Source organism: Nesoenas mayeri (genome assembly GCF_963082525.1).
Source record: "Nesoenas mayeri genome assembly, chromosome: 3".
Taxonomy (NCBI): Eukaryota; Metazoa; Chordata; class Aves; order Columbiformes; family Columbidae; genus Nesoenas; species Nesoenas mayeri.
This window is the reverse complement of record NC_137544.1, coordinates 51,172,385-51,186,527: the sequence shown is the minus strand read 5'-3', so window position 1 is coordinate 51,186,527 and position 14,143 is coordinate 51,172,385. Positions and strand designations below refer to the sequence as shown.

Below are 14,143 nucleotides of genomic sequence, written 5' to 3'. Positions count from 1 at the left end.
CAGTTCTTCACAGCTATCATGCTATTTAGAAGTTGTGAAGTGTGCACATTCCCACCCAGAATAATATTTTTTTAATGGAAATAAAAGCTAACACCTGATGCTACTGAGAGACGGGTTCCGGCTCCTCTTGTCCCAAGAATCACATACAGAATCACAGAATGTTAGGGATTGAAAAGGACCTCGAAAGATCACCTAGTCCAATCCCCCTTTTGGAGCAGGAACACCTAGATGAGGTTACAAAGGAATGTGTCCAGGCAGGTCTTGAATGTCTCCAGAGTAGGAGACTCCACAACCCCCCTGGGCAGCCTGTTCCAGTGCTCTGTCACCCTCACTGAGAAGAAGTTTCTTCTCAAATTTAAGTGGAACCTTTTGTGTTCCAGTTTGTACCCATTACCCCTTGTCCTACCATTGGTTGTCACTGAGAAGAGCCTGGCTCCATCCTTGTGACACTCACCCTTTATATATCTGTAAACATTAATGAGGTCACCCCTCAGTCTCCTCTAAGCTAAAGACACCCAGCTCCCTCAGCCTTTCCTCATAAGGGAGATGCTTCACTCCCTTAATCATCTTTGTTGCCCTTCTTTTCATCACATGGCAGAAGAGAAGCATTATATTACGCACTTAAAAATCATACCAATACTAAGGCCATTTGAATATGGCTGTCAGGGAAGAGACTACCTTGGCATTGCTTCATATATGTACTAAATTGTGAGGTTATTGATAACTTAGCACTTCAAGTAAAAATAAAAGAAAAAATCTTTAATTATAATCAGAATATGATGGCATTAAACAGTTAAGGACCATTTTCTATTAGAAAATATAGAAACTGCGACTAATAGTTTAAAATCAGAGATATGACAGAATATCAAACACACCAGAAAAGAGTAAAACAGTCAACAAGCGCAGTAGGTGGTCACGTTCAGTAGCAAATAGACTTTTCTTTTTTCCTGATACATTTTTTTCCCTCATATTTTGCTTCCCTTTCCTTGAGAAAATGTTCAAGAAGCACCAAAAGCTGGTTCAGGACCTAACACTGATTTTAGCTTCAGCAAATCTCTCCTTGGAGACATATCATGTTCATGTATCTTCAATAAATCCCAATGGGGATTTTGCAATAAGGAGGACTCTTAGATACTCTTACTATATTCTCTACCATATTTGATACTATTACTGTCCCTTCTAGAGAAAAAAAGACAGAACTTAAAAAATGTGGGGTTGTGCAGTGCACCCTTGCCATGAGCAATGCACACATTAGGATCCATCACTGGAAGCCTTTACCAGAAAGTGCTATAGAAAGAGAATTGTTTGGAGTTGAGCTGGTGAGTAATTAGGTGGCACTGTGCCAATTTACAGCTTAACAGGAGAAAAAAAGAGAATGTAAACTAGGGAACTTCCCCAGACTACGGGTGTGCTGGAGTGTGGGTCAGATGGGGAGCAGGATGGCCAAGCTGCAGCAGCTCCTTGGGTATGTTCCTTGCCAAAAGATATAGGGGAGCTGTGACTGAGGATGTCCTTGGGAAGGGTGCTTGTCCTTGGGGGTGCATCAGGGAAACAGCATCCTAATGCAGCTAGTGTTTGGGCAAACTTAGTTGGCTACATGCAGAGAGGATGCTGCACCCATGGTTTGATCTGGGTTCACCTGGCTTTTGGGACAGGCTTTTTCTGCCACAGACTTCCTACCTGACCTTGGGCACTTTGTGTGTGTGTGTAAACGGAAGCATTGAAAGCTCCCACATAGCAGAAGGCCTATGAGTGTTAATATATTAAAGTTCATGAAGTATTTAGGTACAGTGGCAACCATAGTAATTTAAGTGGCTTAGGAGGGCAGAGTGAGATGAAGATGAGACAGGTAGAAATGGATTTATGGAGACTGGATAAAAGAAGAAAAAACCCATGCTATGATGTTGCTCAGGCCATGAATGCAGAGGTGAGGGAGAGCAGAAAAACTTCTCCTGGGGGCCAGACAAACTAAGAAATATTTTCACCTTCCTTCCAGTGGTCTGTGCCTCTCCTGCCCTTTGCAGCTCCTGTCTATGCAGGGTGTGCACACCGAGCTCCCTGTTGAGCCTTACGACCTGTGGCAGACGGGGAGCAGAAGTGGAAGGACGAGATGTGTGTGTGTGATAGAAGACAGAGAGGTGATGGGAAGTTCAGTCTTGAGGCCTGGGTGCAATTTCATGGCTCTGTGGACCATAGTCATGGATGAATTCAAAGGAGGGACAGAGAACATGACAGGGCTTGAACAAGATGCTTTTTAAGCTCTGCTACAGGGTCAGGCATGTGAGGGAGCACTAGAATGAAAAAGAACAAGAAAACCTCTTCCTATTGGATCTGTTGAGATATAGTAGAACTTCATATTTAATAAAAAACCAGGAAAATGCTAGGAAATTAATGTTCTAAGAAAGAGCAAAAGTCATTATGTGTGAAACACTCACTGTAAATCTCAGAACAATGTAACCAGGCTGGAGTTGGTAAGGAAAAATGTAACCTATTCCTTTCTGGCAAAGAACATTTAGTTACTCTTTGATGGGAAGACTGACATGAAAGATTTGTAGTAATGAGTTTTTTGAAGAGGTAAAAGGGAAATGATCCCTGTGACACTTTCTGTAATGCTTTTCAAGTTCCTTATCTGTGCACTTCATGTGGTTTGCAAAATCTCTTAGTGTCTATGTGAAAATGTGCTTTACCTTCAGAACTAAGAGCATTGTGCCAGATCTCCTTATGCAGGAATTTCACAGATAAAATCTCTCGCTACTATAATTGCAGAAAAAATAATCATCTTGGAAAGCTCAGCCTTAGTTTGGCAGTATCATGGAGACACCTGGGATCTGTGGATAGTAATAATATATACAGTGGTTTCACAGCAGATAAGAATCAGGTTAGAATGAATGTGTTTACTAACGAAGAGAGAGTCTTGGGGTCGCTAACTCCACCTAGAAATATATGCAACATACATAACATACATATTAAAGTTTAAGACATCTGGAGTACTCTGTGAATAATAAATAAAAATTGAGGAACAAAGAGAGCGAGGAAGAAGATGGCATATCACTTTTACCTTTTCCTGAGCTTTCAGCTTCTGAACATCAGCTGCAGAGGACTTGCTACTCATCTAAATAATGCAGTGTACTAAGATGGCTTGCTATCCAAGAAAAGTCCATTTCTGTGTTCTTTGACTTTTTTAGTGGGAGAGGTAGAGCTGCTGGTGAGCTAGGTAACTATCTAGCCACCTAAGATTTCCCCCATGCACAATAAATCCATATCTGCTATTTGTTGCAGCTCTTCTCTACCGCTGACCCCTTTGCAGTTCTCCTGGGTGCCTCATAAACATTAGCTAAGATTTGGTCTTTAGAAAACAGGAAACTGAGGCAGAGATTCAGTGTCGTATCACAGTGAACTAGATTTCGGCCCAGACTTTGGTCACGGTTCCTCCTCATGTACCCAGCTCATTTCTAGGGCTTCCTAGCCAGCTCATTTCACTACTTGCTTCCAATAGCAGATCTGATGCCTGCAGTACAAAAATCAACATGTGCTTCCTGTGAAAAACAGTTCTGCAGACTAACCTTAATAAAAGCTTGACATTTTGGAAGAACACACGAGAGAACTCTAAAGCTTCTTAATGAAAACCAGCGCATACAGATTCATGGAAACTATGCTAAGGGGAAGCTTTCTGCAGTGGTTGCCAGCTCTCATTCTGCCAGGAATGTACTATACACGACTCTTTATTTTTGCTCTACTACAAACTAACTCAATCCCAATTTCCAAATTAATTAAAAATCAAATCACAAGGTAACTCTTTACAAGGTTCTCTAATAATCTACTTATTTTTGAATCCTACAGAATTGAATTCTTCAATTACATGAAGAATAAACATAAATGAACCCCCCCAAATTCCAGCATTTATTGCTTACATCTATGCGATCTATACCAAAGAACAATTTTTCCCTGCAAAGCCATACTGATAAGTCCTCCTGTGACATAGGTAATCTTTCTTTCTTCCAGAAATTTATTGTGTATTTTGACAGCTGTCTAAGAACTAGAATGTAAAGTTTAAATGAAATACCCACCAACCTAGTTCACACAGGTTTGCACTGAATCTTTGAGGAGTGGTAAAGTTTATGAACTTGTATTGATCCATCTTGTAGACAGGCAGACCTTGGTTGCTGTAGGCACAAGAGTAGACCTGCAGAGATCATAGCTTTCTACTCAGCAAGGAGACTGCTTCTACTTAGCTGCTAATATACTGGTGCCTAGAGACATCTGAGATGCTCTAAGGTCCTCCAGCACATTAGTCCAAATTGTGAAGGCACAGGTCTTCCTTAGGTCCTGTGCCATTTCTGCAATACATGTGCTTGCATTCCCTGGGGCTCTTGATTAGCACCAGAGGCCTATGATTAGGCAATAAGTCCATCATGGCTGAGATTCAGCTCCACATGCAGAAGTATAATGTAAAGGTTCTACAATACGAAGCAAAGCCACTCCAGGTTGCAGCACTAGGTCAATGGGGCCAATATACAAAAAAGACTGCAGCCTAGGCCCTTGTGCTGCCCTCCACTCACCATGCTGGGCAGCTCTTCATTGCCTATAATGGGAGATTGTTGAGGAACACCAAATGATAAGTAGTCATAGGAGTCTCTCTACACTGTTGTTTCTATATCCATTCCTGGTACTTATTTATTTATTTCAAGGTAGACCTCTGTGACTTCTGACATATGGCATCACACTTACTATGCAGTTGTGAGTAGATTCTTGTTTAAGGGAGAGGCTTGCAACTTGATGGCAAAAAATAGCTTCGGAAAACTATCCATCTCTCTAATACAGGTTTGGCAAGAAGAGAAGCCATCTTTTGAACTAAGCCATAAAGGGCATGACATCCTGCTTGTAAACAGCAGTAGAGTCTGGTAATGATCTGCATGAGTTCATGAGCTTTCCAGGGGGATCTTTTTTATTCTATCAATTAAATCAAATATATTTGTTTAACCATCTTATATAAAAAATGCACAAAACAGACAAAAAGGAGATATCCATTCTCTTCATGCCAAAACAGCTGCTGACCTGTGCATGGTTTGTTTCCCTAGTGTTTCTTTCAGTCTTTTGATATTTTCAGTTTAGCTCTTCTCCTCCTGTCATTGGCAGACACACTTACGTATGCTGAGAAACAGAATGAAATGTAGAAAGTGTGAAAAGAAATATTTAATATAATCAGAAGCAATATAAAAAAAAACCCTTAGAGTCTAAAACTCTAGGTGTTGAATTACCTGCTAGACATTCTTCAGGTATTATATTATACTAGTCTGAGCTCTCATGCACCCAGTGTAAAGAAGCCACAAACTTCTTCATCATTAAGACTATATTTTAATGTTCTCTTCAATAAATTAAATTGAACTTAATGTCCCTCAGACAAACTGCTTAGCCAAACCTTTCAAACTTTCAGCATTTCTATGGAAGAGAAGTGAAGGAGCATGAGAGCTCAATGTATTATTTACAAGAGTTAATGTTGCAAGTCTTGCTCGTGTATGGAAGATGTGTTCTTGCTTTTGCCTTCCACACAGAACTGGGTCTTCATGTCAGTGAGAAATCTTCCCTAAACCCCAAGTCTTTCTCAGCATTACACATTGTTAGAGTATTATCACACTCTAAGTGTGAACTATGTTGAGAGCTGACTGCATCCCTTCTGAATCTTGCATAGCATTTGGTTGTTTTCTCGGGGACTATGGAGGAAAAAATAATCTCTTAATAATCTTTTCATGTGTTGGAGGCAAACTCTTGTAAGCCAGAGAACATAATTTTGTCTGGAATGCAGACGGTTCATTTAGGTATTTTGGCTTCGGTTTTGAAAACACAGACTAGGATATTCAGGTTCTGTGAGGACTCACTACAGATAAAGGACAGGCTTGATAGGTCCTTAGCAGATCATTCTGCTGTAAAAACAAGCTGCATTTTTTTGGATTAATTGGGTTTCCTAACTGTAGGATCTTTTGTGCTTTGTCTCTCTGGTACTGCAGGTACAATCCAGACCAGACTGTATCAACTGTTCCATTCTCTGCTAATACCCTGAAATAAAATAAAATAGTGATACCAGAAGGTGATTACAAAACTATGATGGAGGATTTTCTATACATCCTGATTTTTAATGACCTCCTTATCACATGGTTTATGTGCTTAAAGGCAATTATTTATAGCTACTATAGTTAGCTCTCCTTAATTGTAATTTATATACTAACTAAATATTGTTGTTAAAACAAATGTTACTTTTCAATCCTGATGTCACCACTTTGGCAACCACATTTAAAGCATCATCATGACTTACAGAGTTTACAACTTATTTCACAGAAATAGGTTCTTTGATAGAATACTTCTAAGTACACAGGCTTGGAAAACTTAAAATAATTCACCATATTGAGAAAGCATTTGACATGCTTCTCTCTGAAGAAAGTTTCTTCTGTTAAAATTAAACACAAACATGACCTGATAACCAACAGCCATTTTTAAGAAATCATTGGTATGGAACTGTCTTCCAAAACAAACAAATTATTGCTTTCAATAACTTGAAATAATTATTGAATAATTTGAATAATTTCAGTGTAGAACACATCAAGTTAGGAGGTCCAGTTCCTCAAACTTATAAATGATGTACCACTAAACCATAAAAAACCAAATCCAGCAGAATTAATTGCAATTACATTATCTTAATTTCTGCATTATGACAAATCTTTAGAAAGGGCTAAAAGGATTTTCACAATCAAGACTCATGGAGTTCTTACACAAACATAGTTTACAGTTCTTCACTGTTTCTGGATTAGGACATAGAAATCTTAGTTAAATACAGAGATCTGCCAGAGATATGATTATGGGTAAGTCATTCAATCTTTTGGTGTTTCAGTTCCTTGGGTCTAGCAGAAAAGTCAGTGCTTTGTTATTTTACCATTTGTTTCTCTGGTCTGCCTGTGGGCTCCTTGTGGACAGAGAATGACTCCTACCATGTGCTTGCATGGTACCTTAAAGAACTGTGTTTTGAGTTTTATCCAGGCCTTGAATACAACCTAATATAATCAATAACTAGGATTTTGCAGTAATGTTAACTAGTACAACTCTTTTTGAAAATGAAAATGCACTTTCCATGCACAAAAAATTCTGGTTTTCAAATACTTGGCAATTATGCTAAACTTGTTTTCCAGTTTTAACAAAAGCAATATTGTTGATATCCAGCTTTTGAGAGCAGCAGCTTTAGCTTTCTTTGAACTAGCTTTCTGTAATATTCTTATCAGCTTTGTGCCAAACACGTGATTTGATATCAAAGGTAATCAGCTGAAGCAACCCCTGCTGTCTTTATGTAGAAGCACTTTGCAATTTTTCACTGTTTTGACTTTTAGATGAATAACTTCTTATTCCTTTTATCCTCTGAGGTTCTTTGAACACTATGCAAACATATAAAGAACTTGGCTCGACATCTATACTTAATTTTTTTCTTTTAAAGAAGGATAGGCATTGGAAAATGTATCCACAGTTCAGCATTCATCTTGATACTCAGAAACAAAGAGATGTCATACTTCAAAGACTATAGATTTTTTTTTCTTTTTTTTTTTTTTTAAATAAACAAGGAGTTGTTATGAACAACAGTGGAAATAAGTGAGCTGATTTTCCTATGAAGTTGTGCCTTGCATTCTCTGAATATCTAATAGCGTGCAAAGTCTCACAGATCCTCTGGTAGGTGGATCATTTGTGGCCAGGCTCTCCTGGATGGATAGTCTGGTATCTAATCAGGACTGATTTTACACCGTAGCCTTTCTCTGAGCTGCAGTGACAGACCCATTTTTTCCTCTCCAGCCTTCAGAGGCTGTAGTATCTCTGAGAATACCAGGCCACACTCAAATGTGGATGAAATTGCATTACTGATAGAGGTTTGCAGGATGGGATGTGCAGAAATTCCTACCCACACAAGCCTTGTGATTGCATAAGCCTCAATATTAAGGAAAACAGACTAAGTGTAATGAATTAGCCTGTGTCATGGTAGCTCCTCTGGCTAATATGGTGGAGGCATTGGCCAAAGGAGCTCAAAAAGCAGCAACTCAACCAAGCAGCTGGCTTGGCTGACAACCAGGTACCTCCCATGACAGTTAAGAGTGGTCATCTACTGAATTCCCAGAGTTTGGCCCATATTCTGGGTTTACAAAGAATTGCTGTGGTTAGGCCAGCGCTGTGACCCCCTGGTAGAAACCAAAATTGGCCACTCAACCTCTAGCTTCTGACATGCTGTAAAATGCCCGAGACCAGTCATCACTGATGCAATGAAATTCTAGCCTCCCAAGACTCCTGAGCAAGTAGCACTAAAGCCCATTCCAATAAAAACAGAACAAACCAAAAGTGCTCCATTTCTTTGCCTAGAAGAAAGGAATGGCTTCTCTGCTCAGATTGCCTAAAAGGATGTACTGTAAGGGAAAGTTTGGCTTGCTCCTTCTTTTGCTACCACACAGCCTAACTACTACAGAGTGGCAAATTGCAGAAATTATAGTAGCTTAACTATGTCATTGTATGATTGGATCTTTGTACCATCAGTGCAAACTGCAGAGTGCCCCATTGCACCATTTTGCAAAAGGGTTATAAACGATACACTGCCAATTAGTAATAAAAAAATGTCTGTCTGTGACTTTAAGTCTACTCTGCAAAAGCATGCGGGTATGCGCTGGTCCAACTTTATTTTGCTTTTTGCATCTGTTTTAAATACTTTCACATAGACCACCATACTGAACATGTAAAAAACAAAATCCAGACTGTTATTGTCAACTAACTCTATGTTTATCAAACATGAAATAAAATCTGTTAGAAAAGAGGTCCTTAACTACAGTCTCCCATCTTACCTATCCCATGGCTTAATTACAAATGTTGATGACATGATAGGAAATGATTACCTCTATTCTCAAATGATTCCCAAACTGTTGATTCCAAACTACACACAAGTACTATCTAGCTAACTATAAAAAGATTAATTGACAGATCTCTTTGATTACAAGGTAACATAAGCTGATTTTTTTAATGGATGTCTACAGCACATAAATATTATTGGGAAACCAGAAGTCCCTGAGACAGCTGTTTACACTGCAAAAAACATAATCTGTTGAGTGGCTGATATTTGTGCAAACACAGTATACGAAGTGGAATAGTTTTAGACTAAGAATATTTACACAAAGAATAGGAGGTGATACCAGGCCCAAGGAGCCTGATATTGTAGATTTTTGGAAATATCCTCTGAGCTTCTTTGGTGGATGATAAAAAACAAACCCTGTACACATGATATTAAATCTGTTTGTATGTGTGACCCACCCTCAGCCCTCCTGGCCTACCCTAGGCTGCTTTTCAGAAAGTCGAATCGGACATTGACCATGCTGCCAAAGAGGGTGTCATCTGAGAAATCAGCTTTATAAGGCAGTTCCATAATCCTTATGGGTTTTGATAATAAAAAAGGTCTGGTTCTACTACTGAATATAAAAATATTTCCATATCATCATCCATATTAGCATCATCCAATTAGTTGCTTAAAAAGAAACTCCTCTTTCTCCAAAAATGATGGAGACTCAGATATGAGTAGGGAATTATATCTCATTGGTGGCTTGTGTATAGAACCAAATACTTTATCTCTCAAAACAGTGGACCTGCTACTGCTAGCTATATGCAGAACCTGTTTCTGACACTGAAGAGTTAGAAGACTCTTGATCTTAGTATCATGATCTCAAGAGGCACAGAACCATCTAATTTTGAAAACTAGTGTACAAAATATTATTACTTATTAGTTATAGCCCTTCTTTTTCTTTCCTAAATAGCATGAAAAGACATAAAAAACCAGTGCAAATAGACTGCAAAGAATTGCTACACAAGATTTCCTTGAAAATAATGGCATTGCTTTCACAGACTGTATGGCACTGTGGGATGTTATAACAATATAAATGCAGTCATTTTAGAAGACATGTGGGAAACAGTTATGGACATTATTGCTCCTGAATAATGCAGTCTGCAGCTAGTGCAACATTTATATGCCACTGTCACAAGCTGTCAGCAAATATGCATTATTACATGGCCTGATGTTATAGAATATTTCCAGACAGGCTGATATGAAGAGGCACCATGTCCAGAAGAATGGCAGCAAGCACAGCTGTGTTAAATAAAGGCACACCCCAAGTGATTGGAGGCTTAGGTTACACAGGTCTCCTCTGTGTTGTTATTCTGGTTGTGTCTTCTGAGAAGCAGGAGAAGAGGTTCTTTGTGGGCTTCCCCCAAAATGCCTCTGGAGGTCACAGAGCCTCTGGGAGGGCAGCACAACAGCCCCTCCTGTGGCTGGAGGGCAGGCTGGGAGTGCCAGTCTGCACAGTACATGGGTAAACCTGTTTAAATTATTGGTTTGACATATTAGACTTATTTCAAAAATCCTCCATGAGGCAATGGTAGAAGTCAAAAAGCAAAAGCTTAAAGTGCAGAAAATCCCTTCACAGGATGAAATCTCTCCTCTGTGTGTTTACATGTTCTGCTCTATCTCTGCCTCCTCCTGTGCTCTCTCTTCCCATCACCTGGCTCCCCCCACCACTCTCATTAATCTTTGTCTCACACACGTGTCCTTGTGCACCTCTGCATTTACGCCATATTTTCTTCCCCCCATGTCCTCTGCTGCTAGTGGGGGAAGCAGTGGGCATCTGAGATTCAGTGTTCAGTGATAAAGATGTACCAGAGATCCACATTAAATGACGGCAGAAAAAGTCCTGTTTAATCCTAGACATGACTTGTGGCTGGAGGAGCTTAGTGCGTGCCAACGCTGTGGAAAACATGACAGTCTTTGCAGACTGAGGACGACAGCCCTGACATTTCCGTAAGGATTCACAGGTGCAGCAAAAGCCCAAGTTCCTGTTGGGAGATTGAGCTCTCCGCCAAATATCAAGTCTCTGCATAAAAACACCAACAGTCATGCTGCCGTATTTGTGAGGAGCTCAAGGCTAAATCTAAAACTACTTTTAAAGTCAAATTTGAATCTCCATTTAAATATGAAGATATGATGATCTAAAGCAAGACAAGATTGGTAAGAAGAGATGACTGAAACAACTATTGTAGCCAAAAAGAGTACAGAAGCTCTCTTGAGTTTAACCTGACGTGAAAGAAAAGGGTTTTTTTCTTATCAAGGTAGCCTTCGCTGTAGAAGTAGCAACTGAGATACCTATTACATAGCAAAAACTGAGCTATATTGTAGACTCAATTCAGTGTATTTTGGTTGAAAATTTAATCAGAATTTTCTAGACATGGCATTTATGATCTTCAAATAAGCAAAAAATGATATATTTCCTTGTAAAGGTACAACTTCATCAGTTTCAAAATTTTCATACTTTTTATAGATATCCTGGTTTTATGATAGGTCTTAAAAATCTTTACTGTGTAGTATTTTAGTATTCTTCTAGTGGTAAAGACACAAGTCTCAAACAAAAAGAATGAGCCAAAAAGAAATTACCTGGCTTAAAAATTTAACTTCCAGGAAAATGAATGCACTCCCTTCCTGATCCCACTCCTCAGGTCTAAAAGGTCTTAGAATATAAATGTATCAAAATAGTTATATAGGCTCAGTCCTGATACTCCACCTGGTTCTCTCTCCCATTTCTGGCAATAGTCAGGCCCAGACGTCACAGAAGACTGCAGAAGAAAACTTAAATAGCAGACATGGGATCATCTCCTTCTTCTGAAGCGTTGCAGTCCCTAATTATCAAAGATCAGCCCAGAAATATGTCATTTTATATCATGTCCCCTTATTTTCTTTCCTAATTCGTCCTTTCAGTTTATAGCATTTTTCCTGTATTTTTAAAAGGATAGAGAAGAATGACTGAAGGAGGAAAAAAGCTTTTGTGTTTGAGTTCTTAAAACGGTAGTTACCAGAGAATTGTGAAAAATTGGAGGACTGAAAGAGTTTCCTAAATTGTAGGCTACATCAGAAGCAGAAGCACCATAAGCTGGAAAGAAATTCAAGTGCAGGAACAAGGCAGACAGCCTGAAAGTGCAATTGAAAGTGGGCTTTGAAAACCTGAGACTCTGCAGGAAAAGGAGAGCAGGTTTCTTTCTTTGGGCACTGGATAAGGACACACAATCTCACAGAAATATGGCACCCACTGCCATTCCATATATAGGATTGTTTTCAGCCTGTGCTTCTAGGTACACATATATATCAAGATATACATACACTCTTAAATACGCATTGTAAATTCAGACACTGAACAATCAGCAACACATTTTCCGTTTATCGAAAATACCAGAAAACAAGAAAAGACAGTAACTGTTCCTGAGCTGGAAATAAAAGATACTAAAGTCTTATTCAGGACCAAGTGAAAATTCCCTGTGCACACAGACTTCCAGAAGGCTTTCAGGGAATTTAATTTTATCTGTAGCATTTCTATTTTAATTTTTCATTCTAAAAAATATATTCCACAGTGATCAAAACTGGCAAGCAGGCTAGTAACTGAATGACATTAATGAGCGATGTGATAAAGGGAAAGCTCTGTTGGCAAATGTTACAGAAATCTTGGTATACTACAGATTATCAGATGAGTCACAACTGTATTTGCTATCAGTATTCCTTCAACTCTTTAATGAAGAGATATATTATTTTAAGCTGGATGTAGCTTATCAAAGAAATACCTACCTTCTCAACATAGGATTTACACAAACATTTTCGACCTGATCCTGAGATCCAATAGCTCAAAATACTACTAGCATTTTCAAGACATATTTAAAGGAATCTCCCTCTGTATGAGAAAATGTAACATTGTGAATAACAAGTAAATTATGGGGTAGTCGTATTATGGGAGTAAAGTTTTTTTTGCATAGGATTGTTCTCATAAACTATGTGCATAACTACATAAGTTACTCCTAATTAGAAAAATTATTATGCAAGGTAAAAACAAATGTAGCTATTCTAAAACCTCGAAAGATATGTATAACCTACTCTATTTAACAAAATAGTATTTTGAAAAAAAAAATCATGCAAATTAAGTAATTATTGTACTTTTAGTGCTCCTGTTCAATAAAAAGCCGCCACACAAATCTTTTAAGATTTCAAACAGTGTTTCGTTCTTTTAAATGATGCATGTCTTGAAACTCAAATGAAGCAGTGATGCATCTTTAATTGCACAATTAAAATAATTTTTCATGGTTTCTAAGTGGATTAGTTCTAAAATTACTTGTCTGCTGAAAAAAACATTTCTGCAGAGCAGTTATCCAGTATCACATTTCTAGACAATGTCTTCTTTGTCCTGTTTCTCATCCTCCTTCAAATGTTTATTGAACACAGTCACCTTTTTGAAATTATTCACTGGAAAGAATTTATCCTTCTCTTTAGTAAACTTCAAAACCTTTCCCTTAGTAGATCTGCAGCAAAAATCCTGGTATCTATAACTAAAATTTAGCTCTAGTACCCAATGCAACACTTGGGGTGTTTGAAATAAGTACAGATTCTGTATTTTGTGCCTTAAGTCCATGTATGACACAATTCCCTTGGAATAGTTGGGAATAAAGTATGATTAGGAATTTATTGTAATTCAGACCCACTGATGGATGGAAGAACATGGCTGAAACTTAGCCATGGAGAAATGGATAGGATTGATAAGCAGTTACTTCAGTTCATTTGCTGAAACAAATTTCTTCACAGAACAATATTTGTTTCACTTACTGGAGCTTTTTCCCCTAAATGACACAAACAAAAGCTTACTCTTTGTGCTTTAGGAACATATTTAGTATGATGTCCACTGCTATTTTTTTTTCCTAAAGCAAAAATAAGGACATTTTGTCTCCCTGATATAGTATGTCTGGTGCTCTCAGAGAGGCTCTTCCTGTCTTCCCTGAAATCTGTAATGATAAAAGGTAGGAAGTATTAACTGAAATGTTGATTTTTCAGTGGTTCTGATATTTTAAAAAGCCTTAAAAAATTTTGGAAACTGGAAACCATCCCACTTAAAATGTGTTACAAACTCCTCTGTATGCTGCTTCAGAAATGAACTGTGTTCCTTGTTAGCTATGGTGACTGGGTTAAACTGTCAGTGTCTACCCTGAAGCTTTGTGTTTGTTATGAGAAACACAGAGGGATGGCAGCACAAGAAACATTCTAAAAGTATATGTTATTATT

General features: G+C 38.4%; 1 protein-coding gene across 1 annotated transcript in view; it reads right to left on the bottom strand.

Moving 5' to 3' along the window:
• Positions 1-14,143, bottom strand: part of LOC308038817 (dermatan-sulfate epimerase-like) — a 184,803-nt gene that overhangs the window by 76,103 nt on the left and 94,557 nt on the right. The window lies entirely within an intron of this gene.